The 13,357-nt window shown below is 43.8% G+C and overlaps 1 protein-coding gene across 1 annotated transcript in view; it reads left to right on the forward strand.

The window, feature by feature from the left end:
* Positions 1 to 13,357, forward strand: part of LOC109641624 (beta-1,3-galactosyltransferase 1-like) — a 74,357-nt gene that overhangs the window by 20,897 nt on the left and 40,103 nt on the right. The window contains exon 3 of the mRNA XM_069520586.1: positions 2,951 to 3,069. The gene's annotated coding sequence lies outside the window, so the exon portion shown is untranslated. The remainder of the gene's footprint in view (positions 1 to 2,950; positions 3,070 to 13,357) is intronic.

Here is a 13,357-nt window from a genome sequence, read left to right on the forward strand (position 1 = left end):
GCGACTGCGTACAGTGAGGAGCTTAGCACAATAATAAATCAAAAGATGTTGCTATGCCAGGGAGGGGCGGCATTACAGCTCACTCTTTAATGGCCCATGTGCTGTTTGTGGCTCCATTTGGATGCAGAGTTTGAAGCCAGTGTCTTATTGTATTCAGTTATGAATACAAAGCCGGGGACTGTAAATGCTGTTGCTTTTGATTCATCCCTCTGGGTGTGCAGGGAGCCAACAGTTGATCATTTACCTATTGTGTTCTAAACATCGCATTTTCCAGATTAGCAAAACCGCAGCAGATCCCAGCTGCAGAGCTACAGAGCTGCAGCTGGGGACGACTTGATGTTCATCACAAAAAGGAAAGTTATCAAAAGACAGAAATGTTGATTCCAGCAACCGTTGCGCTACATGAGCCTTTTGTTCACTCGAGAAATAGCTTTAAAATATTTTTTTCTCCCCGCTGGCGTCTTTGTCTCGTTTTCAAGATACAAAGAATTTGCTTTGGTGTTTGTTGCATGATAAATATATGAAGTAGTTTTTATTATCTTAAATGCATTAAGTTGTCCGTCTCTTCTATGACTGTCGAGCACATGTGTTGGTCACTAGTAATGGATCAGGTTGATGAAGTTTTAACATCTGCTGTAAATCCGTTTGAAGTACCTGTACCACTGTTGAGCAGTGGTTTTAAAAGTGCGGCAGCTTTTGAGGAGACCATGAAAATAAAAGAATCTCTACATTTGGTGCAAACGTTCAGTTGGACTCAAAGACGAACTGTTTACATTTTGGTGGTGGAAGGTCAAAGGTCAAGGTTCCTCTGACCTCACCAACACGTTTTGTGCATCGTTAACACGATACCTCAGGATCACCTCAGAGAGAAAAGTCCGAGGCATGCGACGGCAGGGGGGTTATTCTAATTTTATATCGCACACAGAGATGAGTATGATAATGAGCATGATATATATATATATATATATATAGTGTTTTAAGACACAGTGAGCATCACAGGATATGTCCGTAGTTTAAGACAGACATGATGATGGACAGAAACTTACTTTATCACCATAGCAAAACCACATTTCTACCTGCAGTGGATCCACATGCTGTCTCAAAGTGAGGCTCCTAATTACCAGGCAGTTCTAAGATTGGACAATTACAACTAAAGTACCATTAAGTGCTCGGGCGTCAGGGAGATGCAAGAACGGCTCTTGTCATCATTCAGAGACACAAAGACACACTGTAATCTTGAAATGGTTTCAGCTGAAGAGGAGCCAAACGCTCGGGACAGTGTCATCCACATAAAAATATATGACGGATGAAATTAAATGTTGACCATCGATCAATATTAGTAGCTTTCTGCTGTTCTTGTAACAGGATCATGTGTTTCTGTGACATGAAGCGAACAGCCTCCAGTGCAGCCTCCATGCTCGTTGATGTAAATCGTTTAGGTCTGTAGAGCTGTGCTGCAGGGATCGGGTGCACGGAGGAAACGCCATTACTCCTTCATGTGGCGTTTTGATGATGGTGGCACAGAGCTCTGTCTAACACAGAGACTGAGGATGCAACATGATGAGAGTTTCACAGTGAGATATCTGAGAATATCACAATCATTCTTATTATTAATAAATACTATCCTTGCTTGTGTTAGGAGCGAATATGGAGAAAGTATTTTGCACATAAAAGTAAAAGTCCTGTGTTGAAAATAAAGTAAAAGTATGTAGATATGAGGAAAATGTACTTACAACATGAAAAGTGCTTCGAAAGTATGAAAAATGCCCCTGTGGCTTTTTACTAATATGTATTATATCATATGATCATTATTCGTGAATTAATGTAACAACCTAAATATGCAGGAAGATAAATGATGAAAAAAAGAAACGGGTGCAACTTTCTTGTCTCGTCCTACATCTGTTCGATATTAAATCATTTAGAAATATAACTCCACTCTACCCCCAGTGTCCATCCTTCCACTACATCGCTGTCTTCTTCTCTTCTTACGTTTGACGTGTACTTTGACTTTTTAGTTTGGTCCATGTCCCACCCGCGAACATGGAGGATTTATGACTTAAACTGCAGCCAGCGATCTGGAGGCTTCACTTTCGAAGGAGCTGTCAGGACGTCCATCTTTAGAGTCTATGTAATGTGCACATTCAGTTCATTTTCACAATTACTGTCATCAGGACTTATTCAGTCAAAGAGAACAATGGGAGACTTGGCGTACGTCTCTGAACGAGAGACACTTAACGAAGCTGCTGCTGCTGCTGCCTGAGGCCGCAGTGAGAATTAACTACAGCTGCATTAACTGCCACAGAGCAGCCAGGAGTTTAGTGTTGATTTGGACGTTTGTCAGTGTGGAGTCGAAAAAATACAAGCTTCCTTTTATTTAAGGCCCATTTGGTTAGGATCAGCTCCAGATAACTCACACAGACACTTGAATCTGCTCCATCACCTCCTCTTAATTTGACTTGTTGAAACCTGCAGTGATATTTCCAAATGCATTCTCACCTCGATGACGCAGCTGCTCCTGCATTCAGGTTGTGCTGTGTTTGCATTACATTGTGTGTTAATTTCTCAAATGCATAATGGGCGACGGATTCAGCTGCAAATGTTTCCATGAGAAATGTGGCAGTGAGCGAGCATTAAGGTGTGTGCCAGGGCCATGATGACTGTTGGTTCCGGAAATGTGGGCGGCGTAGCAGCAGCTCTACAGTGGAGCAGGTCCATTTGATTGACTTCACAGGTTTTACACTTGTGGGCTGTGGAAGCGCTGCAGCTGCTCTCCTGGAGCTGCACATGTTTTTTATTTGAGGTGTCACAGCTGCACATGGGCACCAGGAAATGTTCCTAATGAGAAACAACAGGACTAAAGTCAAAGTAGAAATCACAATAGTTTAATTTACATTTTTCTGACTTTGAGAGATTAGATAACAATGTGTCTCCACCTCCTCCCACTACCCAGAAATGAAGCCAAGATATCCTGGATACAAACGCTGCCATCTTCCCCATTTGGAGCCGGAGTCTCTGCAGTAGCGATCGGGGATGGAGCCGCGGTAGTGAGGTCCTGCTGATGCACCAATCGTAAGTCATTCTCAGCTGTCACTCACCTTGTTTTTATCCAACCACTTCAACAAACATCAGTGTGATAAGAAAAACCTAAAATGAAATATTTATTTGACATCTGGTTCCTGTCCCAGAGATAACTTGGAACATATCTTGGTTTACGGGCTACTCTAGATTTATAGAAAATACATTTTTACATTTCAGAATGGGATAATTAGATATTTTCCTGAAACCCACGTGACACATTAACAAGTAGGCACAACTGTAGAGAAAATGTGTCAACAAAAAATGGTGTATTTTCCTTTTCCAAAGCAAAGAACAGTATCCTACCTTGACTTAGAGTCGTTAATAAATATTTACAGTCCTTAAATCCAGAATCGAACATGAATGAATGTCAATACGAGGATGTTGTTTTTCCTTACGATATCAAAGTGGTACAGCAAAAGGAATAGAGACGTAGGGGCCGGGCGAGAGAGCGATGGCGCCGGCGAGGCTGAACACTGACAGAGAAACAGAGACCCCATGAAGAAAAATATTCTGTTTTGCACCACTCATCCTCCACGCTCGCTCGATGCATAAATGAATACAGATCGCTGTGTGAAAATCAGCAGAGCTAAGAAGTTGCCTGGCACAAGATGTTGCCGCTAATCATTCCCCTCAGCCACTGTCCGATGCTGCATACAAAACACACACACACAGACGCACACACACCACAGTGCCTAAACAATCGTTCCCTTCACAATTGCTTTTCTCTATCCATTCATCACCCACAATATTCTGGAGGAAATATGGGCAGCAGCTCATTACAGGACACAGATATTGGATGCCGTTTTGCATATTGAGAACTTTGGCTGGGTCCTATTCCGCTCGAGCTTATGTCGCCGTTAAAACACACGTTTCCCAGAAATTAACGCACTTAACTCCTAAGAGATTATAGCAGGTTTTACAACCTGCCGGAATCCAAACAGCGTCGCCTGTCTGTCATTTAATGTCGTTTCATCAAAATGAAGACTCTGTCGTGACTACTAACGGAATACATTAGGGGGCTATAATAAAGTGTCGGGGGAGCACCCAGGGAGATTTTCTGGTCCATAAATTAAAACGCTGTGTGAGTGACGCAGGTTCAGGAACGTGTGTGTGTCCATAAAAAGCCTATAGAAATAAATAACACCATAAAGGCAGCGATAAACGTTTTTATTTGAGGGTTTGGAGAAATTTCCTATTGAAAGTTAGATCAGACTCAAACATTCAAACTGCATTGAACAGCCATTCGAAGCGTCACCAGCCAGATGTTGCGTATTTGTATTCAGAAAAGAACCACGGCTGCATACAGCATATTGAAGCAATACAAATAGAAATATTAAAAATCAGTTTCATCTGTTGTTATGTCTGTGGCCTTCCACATTTTAAAACGATCTGATAATTCTCCAGTGTGCAGAAGGAGTAAGTTGTCTCCATCTTGTCAGCTGTCTTGTTGCGTTCCTCTTTAATTGGAAACCCAAAGTGCTGACACACGGCAGATCTGAAACCTGGTCCAGGGGGAAACACCCTCATTCTCACTTCTACCCGAGTCCGGCTTGTCACTTCCTGCGTCCCGTCAGTGGTCGGCTTGAGCTCGACAAGCTGTCAAGAGCGGTGACCCGTGAAAAGAAAACCTGCTGCAGAGAGAAGTCGTCTCCAGGTGTCATGAGACATGTCTCCGTCTCATCCTGGAGAAATATTGTGCAGAGAAAACTGCAGTGCAATCGCTCCTGGAAGTAAAAGTATTTTAGATAAACTGTCAAAGGCTAAAATAAATCCTAATGTACTTTGAGATCATTTTCCAGATTTTCCTTTTGGAGTTATTCCACATTCTGATACTCTGAATAATCTCTAACTTGGACTGTATTGAATATTGTATTTATCTTTTAAATTTCTCAATTGAACGTATAGCGTGTATTAAAAAAAAAACAGAATCACAGATACCGCACAAATCAACATCTTAACGTTTAGTGGTTGAAAAGGCAGCAGTCAGGTTGAACCCAATAGCACATGTGATCACAGGCAGGAGGAGCAAATATGTTAATTTGAAAAAGCTTCAAGATAAAAAAAGCCTCTCACAGATAAGATCCTGCTTTTATTTTGGCTCTTTGAGCTCATTAGAAAATTAAACGTCTAATTTTACTCCCCACATCTTCCATGTACTCTATGTTGTATTTGTATTGGACGAACCTCCAATTGGACGATATTTATACATTTTGGAATCATGTCTGTAGTTTTTATATCTTTTCAAAATAATAGACTGCAGATGTTTATAACCTCCGAGTTAAAGGTCGACCAATTAATTGGTGCCGATAGGACATCTGCTAAATTTGGAATCTGAGTCGGTGGAATTTAGGCTGATGGCTCCACTGCTCCCACGGGACGTTTTTAATGAAGGCTCCATTCACACAGTCAAGGTAATTTCATTGTGTGCCTGAGATAATTCCCATTTAAATGGAATTTACGTTATATAACAGCTATGGTCTTTATTGTGCTCATGATGAGGTGGTTGGTTATAGCATCAGTGTTAATTCTCTAGACCTGCCATAGTCAATGGATGGTCTATTGCCAAATCGTGGCCAAAACAGTTTCTGCTATGTGGGAGGACGATGGCAGCCATGCATGAATCTAATTCTGTGGGAGTTAGGTAAGATATTATATTGGGGGGCTTGTTTAAAACTTTATTAAACAGCGAACACCTGGAATATTGTAAAAGTTCCTTGTCATAAAAGTTTTTTAAGGAGTAGACAAACTTCTATCTGTCTCTCCCTTTAAAATAATCCCAACCGTGACTAAAAACCATCTGGTCTGAACCGTGAGTGTATAAATATTAACATTAAGTTGTGCTGAGGGCTCAAGAAGAAGACGAAGGATCATTTTGTCCATGTTTTATGGATTCTTGTGTTGTCTTCCTCTATAGTAACGTTAATTTCAGATAACACCCCCCTTATCTTGCCTCGTGGAATCAATATGACAAGTGACCAGGATGTGGCCGCGCCGCCTGGCCCACGTATCGAGTGCACACAAACAAACCTGCTGCGCCAGATTAAAATGCACTAGAAATGATTTGTGTTGATGGAACCGCTCAGAGTGTAATGTCGGGGGGGAGGAGACACGTTGATTCATTCGCACCTCTTATTGGCTGTAGTGTACAGACAGTGAGATATGAGGAGGAGGAGAAGGACTCATTCACACTCCAGTGCTGAAATAGTTGATGTTTGATGTGTGTTTTTGTTACTAACAACTCCCCCCCCCTCCCTGCACAGCAGCAACGCATGGACCACCTGGAGCGGGAAGTGCCTGGGTGGCTTTTTGACATGCTGTTTGCAGCTGACAGCTTTAGGATAATCACTTCACGACTCCCATGAAATTTCCTAATGAGCCTTTTCGCTGCATGTCAATCCGCTTTTACCTGCGCGAGGTGCAGCTGCATGAATTTGTACAGACGTCTTTTCTTCTCTTTCCTTTTTCGCTCTCTTCTTCCTCTTTGTCTCCTCGCTCACTTCGCTGGCTGATTTGACAGCTGTTGTTCTTAATTTCATCCCCGGCTATTTCCAGAGGATCCATCTGGTGCCATGGAGCACGGAGAGATGACGGGGAGCAGCGATCAGCCGCTCACTCACGCACACACACATAAATCAAACACATCTGGGCAAGAGTAGTCTTCTGTTTCTGTGTGAGAGCTCTGAAGGCTTACACATACCGTGCATGAGGATATATTTGCACAATTACTCCACATTCAAGGCAGAAATACACATTTACTTAAAGAAGCATCAAATATTAAAGGGAAATATTAAAGTTTTGGCTTTAGAATGCTGTGCATACCCATATACTACATACGAGCTTTGTGCACGACTCCAGCAGTAGCACACACACGTAGGCGGCAGAAATGGCGTATGGGCTTCCTGACGGCCCAGACCATGGTTCTCGGAGCACAGAGGATTAGTTGAAAATGAGTGTGACTTTCCAGATTCTCACTCAACAAGTGACCACTGGTGCCGGGGGGAGCGCCCACTTTTGATTAGGGTCTGTTGACTGTACATCAGATTGGCCCTGCAAGGTCCAAGACTGTTTGAAACACTTTTTTAATAATAAATGCGATGTTAAATGAGTGTATTTCATCAAAAGAACAGATGTATAATTGAGTTTTCGGCTCAAACAACACATTTAATTGTGCTGCATCTCTTGAATAGATGCTTTAATGACAGCATACCGACAGCACATTGAAAGACGACCTCTTTGCTTTCTTCTACTGTATTTAGTCCACAGAGAACAAATTCAGGTCGTCACACACTGCACAGTTCTCTGTGTGATGGATCTGCAAGCTGTTTTAACAGCCGCACCCTCAGCGGACGTGATGGGCTGAAAGCAGCAGAGAGTGGATTTGACGGGAGGTATCGACTTGAGCATGCACCCCTGAAAAGTAGCCAATTATTGTGCAGGTCGAGAAGACGTCGTTCTCGTCTTCCAGCACGTCTCCCTCTCCAGTGGCAGAGAGACGAGAAAGGCAGGGCCAATTACGCAGAGAGATTTTTCTATTTGGGCTCTTGAAAAGAGCTTTCTTTGCATTTTTGTTAATTTTGTGCCACGGGCAGTTTAGTTTTAGTCCAAGTACAGATTATTCCTGCTTGAAATAACTGTTTGTTTCTGATGTGCAAAGAAGTTGTCCTCCTCTCACCCTGCAACACATTTCTCAATTCGCACATCCCCTTGTTTTCTCCGTAGGTTGCGATGCTTTCATCTCCGAGGGGTTAACGACAGCTATAATCCTATTGATCCAGAAAACTGATCCCTCCTAATCCTGTAACATGAAAGTTGGGCATTGTGCTACAGCAGAGCCCGGCAGCAACAGCTTTATAAATTCTTATCCAGCGCCGCGAGCCCCCGGCGTCAGTGTTCATCTCAAAGCTGCTTCAGAGAAGGAGAACGTCCAGGACTGTAACTCAACTGAAAACAGGCGTCTCTCTTCATGAATCTGTTATTGTGTTTCTCCTGTGGTGGACGGCGCGTCTCTGTTTTTTGAACGTGATGTTTTTGTGGACTCGGCAGATGGAGAACAGAGGACGAAAGAGAATTGTCGGATAAGCCTCGGGGAAAGAGTCAGGCTGACTTTGCTGGTTCTCCTCTCTTCCAGCTTCTCGCTGTCTCACCTTCGTACTCTGCCTCTCTGGAGTTTTGCTCCTGGTACGCCCTCACACTTATTCCTCCTTTAAAGTCATCCCTCTATTTCTCCCTTTGTCTCTCCGTATTTCTTTCTCACCTTTCTGCTTTCAGCTGCTGTTTTTCCACTGAGGCCCGTGCCAGGTACATTTTTTGCCCACGTTACGGCAACTGCATGTGACAGTACCCCGCCGCGACCAAACACTCACCCGCGCCAGTTAATGACACTTAGAGGGATCCCATGATGCACATTACCACGGTTGCCAAGATGAATGCTGGCTGAGTCAGCGGTAAAACGTCGCACTCTGGCATCACTTCTGGTGCAGGGTACAGCGGTGACATCAGCGACTCTGGATGACACCCCTGGCAGCCTGCGCCTCCCACGCTCTGTCACTGTCATCGACTTTTACAGCGTTGTGAGAGAGAGAGGCGGGAGAGAGAGGGATGGAAATTTTTGGAGATAAGCCGGTTGTTCTTGCTCTACAGTCAGATGAATGGGAGGGTGAGAAGAAATATTCTGTCTTCAAGTGTCAGTTCATGCTGTTTCAGTTGTCACCCGACCGATCTTGTTTACGGAACCATTTGTTCTAAAACCTATTTCACTCTGGAAATGATTCACTCCACTCGACACTCTGTCATGTCTAAAGATGTTTGTGCACATTCATTTTTATCACTGTATGAATTGACTTCCTGTAGAAGTCAAATTGGTGCGGATCTAAAAAGTGTCATAGGACGTCCAGTGACCCGGTTCAGATCTGGTATTAACTTACGTCCTGAGAGAATCGATCACAAGTAGTGGTTCAGGTAGGAGTTCAGGTCTGAACCCAAATGTGTCCTCAGACCACATGAAGAGGTATTATGGGATGCATGTGGCCACGTGTCTGGGGCCACATCTGAAGGACCGCCGGGCTGACGTCCTCTGACTTGCTGCGGTTTCACAGTGCATTAAAGTATTTTATGCAGTATTTTTAAGTTTTGGTTGTAATCAGAGCACACTTTTGTATGAATATGTACATCCTGTGTGAGCTGGATCTGTCTATACTTGACATTGATTGGTTTGTGAATATGTGTGCAAGTTAGTGCATTGCAGGAAGTCGTCTTCCTGTTTGAAAGAAGAGGTTCAGTTGTTCAAATGAGTCAAATGAACATCCCCATCATTGAAACACTGAGGTGAATCCTGCAGCAATCCTGTGATAGGAAACAAAAAACATTTTCAAATGTCAGGATCACGCCACTTTGCATGAGTCTTAATTTAGCATCAGCTGAGGACGTTTACCAACTCATCCGTCTCACAACTTCACCAATGCTGCAACATTTAAAGCAGACTCAGTTATTACGAGGTCAGAGCTCCATCCAAAGCCCACCTGAAGAAAAACAATTTACGCTCGCCGGAGTTTGTTCTCACAACTTTAGTTTTTACACATTTTCTTTCTCCGAAACTCGTAATGGCTTCCGCTGGAATAGAAGTGATGACTTTGGAATTGGAGTGAACAAATCTACGTCGTGCTCTTGCCTCGGAGGGTTCCTAAGGCAACTGACAGCTGCCTCCTTTTATCTGGCTATAGGTGTGAATCATGGCCGGCCTGCGATTTCGACAGCGGATACATTCAGAAATATTGTATATATATATATATAAAATATATAATATAGCAGATATTTTGATTCTTTTTGCACCTGAATGACTCTGTGAAGTCACTGGGTAAATTCTCTCATCCATGGAGCGCTTTGCCTTTTCATGGTCAGGGCTGCACCTGAAAATAATTTTCAATATCAAATATTCACACAATTATTATTATAATATCAGAGCTTTGCTTCGACCAAATGAAGATGTTCACTTAAGGAGTTCCGACTCATATGAACTCGACAAAAAAAAAAACATGCAAAATCAGAAAATTCTCAACTTGCAATTAAACAACAATAAGTTTTACAGTGAATTCGGCATCGTCTCTGATGCTCAGATCTGCACGACCTTTCACCAAGATTTTTGCTCTCTTGGAGGACACTTTGTCCTCTTGAGCATGATATCCCTGCTGTGAGTTCGCCTCAGATGACGGGTGCTCACAGGTTCAAAAGCCAGCTTGTTGCAGATTGAAGATGGAGGAATTGTGGGCTGAGAGACGAGTGGGGCAGGCAGGGGTTTCCGGGGGTTTAGCCGGAGAGGCGAACAGAAGAGGAGCTTGGAGGACGCAAACAAAACAGGCAGGAGAGAGAAACACGGGATCGGGCCGAGTTCAAAACAAACATGACGAAATAGTTTTAGAGAATAGAGACTGGAGTGTGGAACCAGGGTCTTCATACTGCAGGTGTCGAATAGACTTAAGGTGCACACACACAGGCTCAGTAAAAGAGGAGGGACGTGGGTGCTGCAGGAAAACACAATAAGGCAATGAGGGGAGGGCGCTGCCAAACCATGCATAGTGTGCCTGTTACACTGCAGCTCAAAAATGTCTCATTCCGAACACTTCGTCCTTGCTCGCAACATTAACCTCCACCAGTGTGCCCTGCGGCGGCGAGGGAGCCAATCAATTTGCACGCTTTGTCAACCTCCAGTGCCTCCTCCCCTCTGAGACGGTGACACAAAGACACCAACACGGAGCATATTCATCTCCACCGTGCAGGAACTTCCTTTCATTTCCTTCTCTCTCTTTCATCAGCTCCGTGTTCTCCGACTCAGAATGTCTGCTCACAGCACACAACCAATAATTCACCGTTTCTGTTGAGAGGAGCTGTGAGGAGGTCGATTAGGTCGATAACAAACTGTCTCCTTGTCTCGTGGGTCGTTGTCAGACGTGAGCCTGGGTTTGTCTTTCACGTGTGAAGAGCGCAGATTGTTTTAGTCCGTTCACATCATCAGGAGAATGTCTGGAACATTCAGGCGAGGGGTGGAGCTTAGGTAGAGCACGCAGGATGCAGGACATGAGCTGTAAATTCTGCTGCGGACATCATGCGGTCCAACATGGTGCATGTGTGAAAGCAGCTTACAAGGCCTCTCTTAGCTGTGCAGAGGTAATAAGGATCCATTTTGTGAGTCTATTGTCATATGTGGGATTTAACAGGGCCTTAATATCCCTTCAGAATTGGTTTCCATTACACGGAGTTGATTTATATCGCTCATCTCTCCTCCTCCTGCAACGAGCATCAATACGCTGCTTCTATTTAAGATTTCTGTGTCTCCTGAACCTTCCTCCTGCAGCTCACATGATTTTCCATCAGAACTATCACTGAGGAGACTGTGAATTTAATTGAATATGTAATAGCACAAGGGATTGAAGTGGGGGCTCGGCTCATTGCATTGTTGAAGCATGGACCGGTCACTGGGACTCTGCAGAAATGACACGTGCAAATCCCACAACATGAGCTCCAAGTCCAACTGTTCCAGTGAAATATTGCTGCGAGATCTGCGGGGTGATGATAAACAAGCAGCTCGGAGTACATAGTGTAAAAACAAGATTAAATCAAGGTCTGCATTATGATTGAAGCAGCTCCCTCTGGGCTTGGATTGATTGGCCATTTCAGCACTGTCAGTCTCATAAATAAACAGAAAAGGAGACAAATGATGTGCTAAACTACTTGTTATTTATGTTTATCACGAGACCCTGATCAGTTCTCCGGGATCAAGCGCTACTCTGTCGCTGTGGAGGAACTGCAGCAACTGGCTGTTCACAGAGAGAAACGGGCCTTGGATGCTAACGGCAAATCATCGGGCATGAGGACTGGCGAGCCCAGAGACGAGGTCTGGTGGGATGAGGAGGAGAGGCTGAGAGAACTCTCAGAACTCTGACAGCTCCCTGGCAGAGCAGTGAGAGGGAGGATGATGGGAGAAAGAAAAGAGGAGGAGCAGAGGCGCCGGAGAGAGATCAAAAGGTGCGCTCATCAAGGGCTCGTCTCTGCTCCACTCTGACGGGGGCCAGAGAAACGGCGAGGGCGGGGGCTTCAATGAAAAGTCAGGGATGACGAGGACAGAGCTGCAACAAGAACCAAAGAGCACTGTGTGATTTTACCTGTAGCGCCATCTGTGCAGCCATCATATTTATTTTCAGTGCACTGTCCTTGAAAGCAGTTTGCATTTGTAATGCAACATCATATTTACAGTACACTCACTCACACTCGGCTGAAAGCATTGCATGATTTATTTTTCCATGTGGTCGTTCAACGATGATGTAACAATGATGTTTGTCAGACACACGGGAAAAACTGCCAGATGTAAAATAGATCCTACAACTGAATCTAGAAATGTCCAGGAAAAGTCAAATGATCTGCAAACACTTGCATTGTTGATATGACCTATTAACAATGAATACATTCAGTTTTTTTGCAGCCTGATTGAATGTTGGGGGACTGTTGGTATGTGATGTAGTGATTTTGCAGTTCTTGACAAACTGTTTTGTGCTCAGGCCTGTTTGGGGCAGTCACATTTAGTTTTTGGTCCATAGGGGCTTTTAGTAGCCCAGGCAGAAATTGCAGCAATCACTTAACTCTTCCATCCCTGAAAAATCTCTAAGTGGACACAATTTATTTGGACTTTTCTGTCTCTCACCACATTATTACAGGACTGAAGGGGGTGCACAATTTGTTTGCTCATTCACGTGTCACATGCAATATATCAGACTCCAATTATCTCATTTTGAAGCCTTCAAAATTACAATAAGTTGCCTCAGGTAGAACTCCTGTGTTATTGTTCACCATATTCTGTTGCATGGTGGGAAAAAGGGTGGATGGCGAGTATAGGCTGAAAGGAAAGTATTTAGCAGAATGACGATGACACACTCCAATGCTGAGGAATGCCTGGAGAGCGTATCACTCACCATCATTATGAACTGAAAGGTTACAAAGGCAAACCGGGGAGATGTGACCTCATTCTCTGCTCCTCCTGAGTGCAGCTGCTCTCTTGGCACCGACGGCAGGAGAGAAAGGAGTGCTCACTGTAGCATGACACACAGGAAGCCTCATTTTCGAGATTTACTATGCATCAACAGCTTGATAATGGGCAACGACTAAAGAGGGCTTTACCATCCAGTGGATAAATGTAAATGCAAAGTGGATATTATGTGAATACTGTACTTTCGAGTACATTTCCATCCGGGTTGTCTTTCTGTAAATGCCTGTTCCATAATTGTATTCAGAC

The sequence above is a fragment of the Paralichthys olivaceus genome, chromosome 24, assembly GCF_024713975.1.
Source record: "Paralichthys olivaceus isolate ysfri-2021 chromosome 24, ASM2471397v2, whole genome shotgun sequence".
Classification (NCBI taxonomy): Eukaryota; Metazoa; Chordata; class Actinopteri; order Pleuronectiformes; family Paralichthyidae; genus Paralichthys; species Paralichthys olivaceus.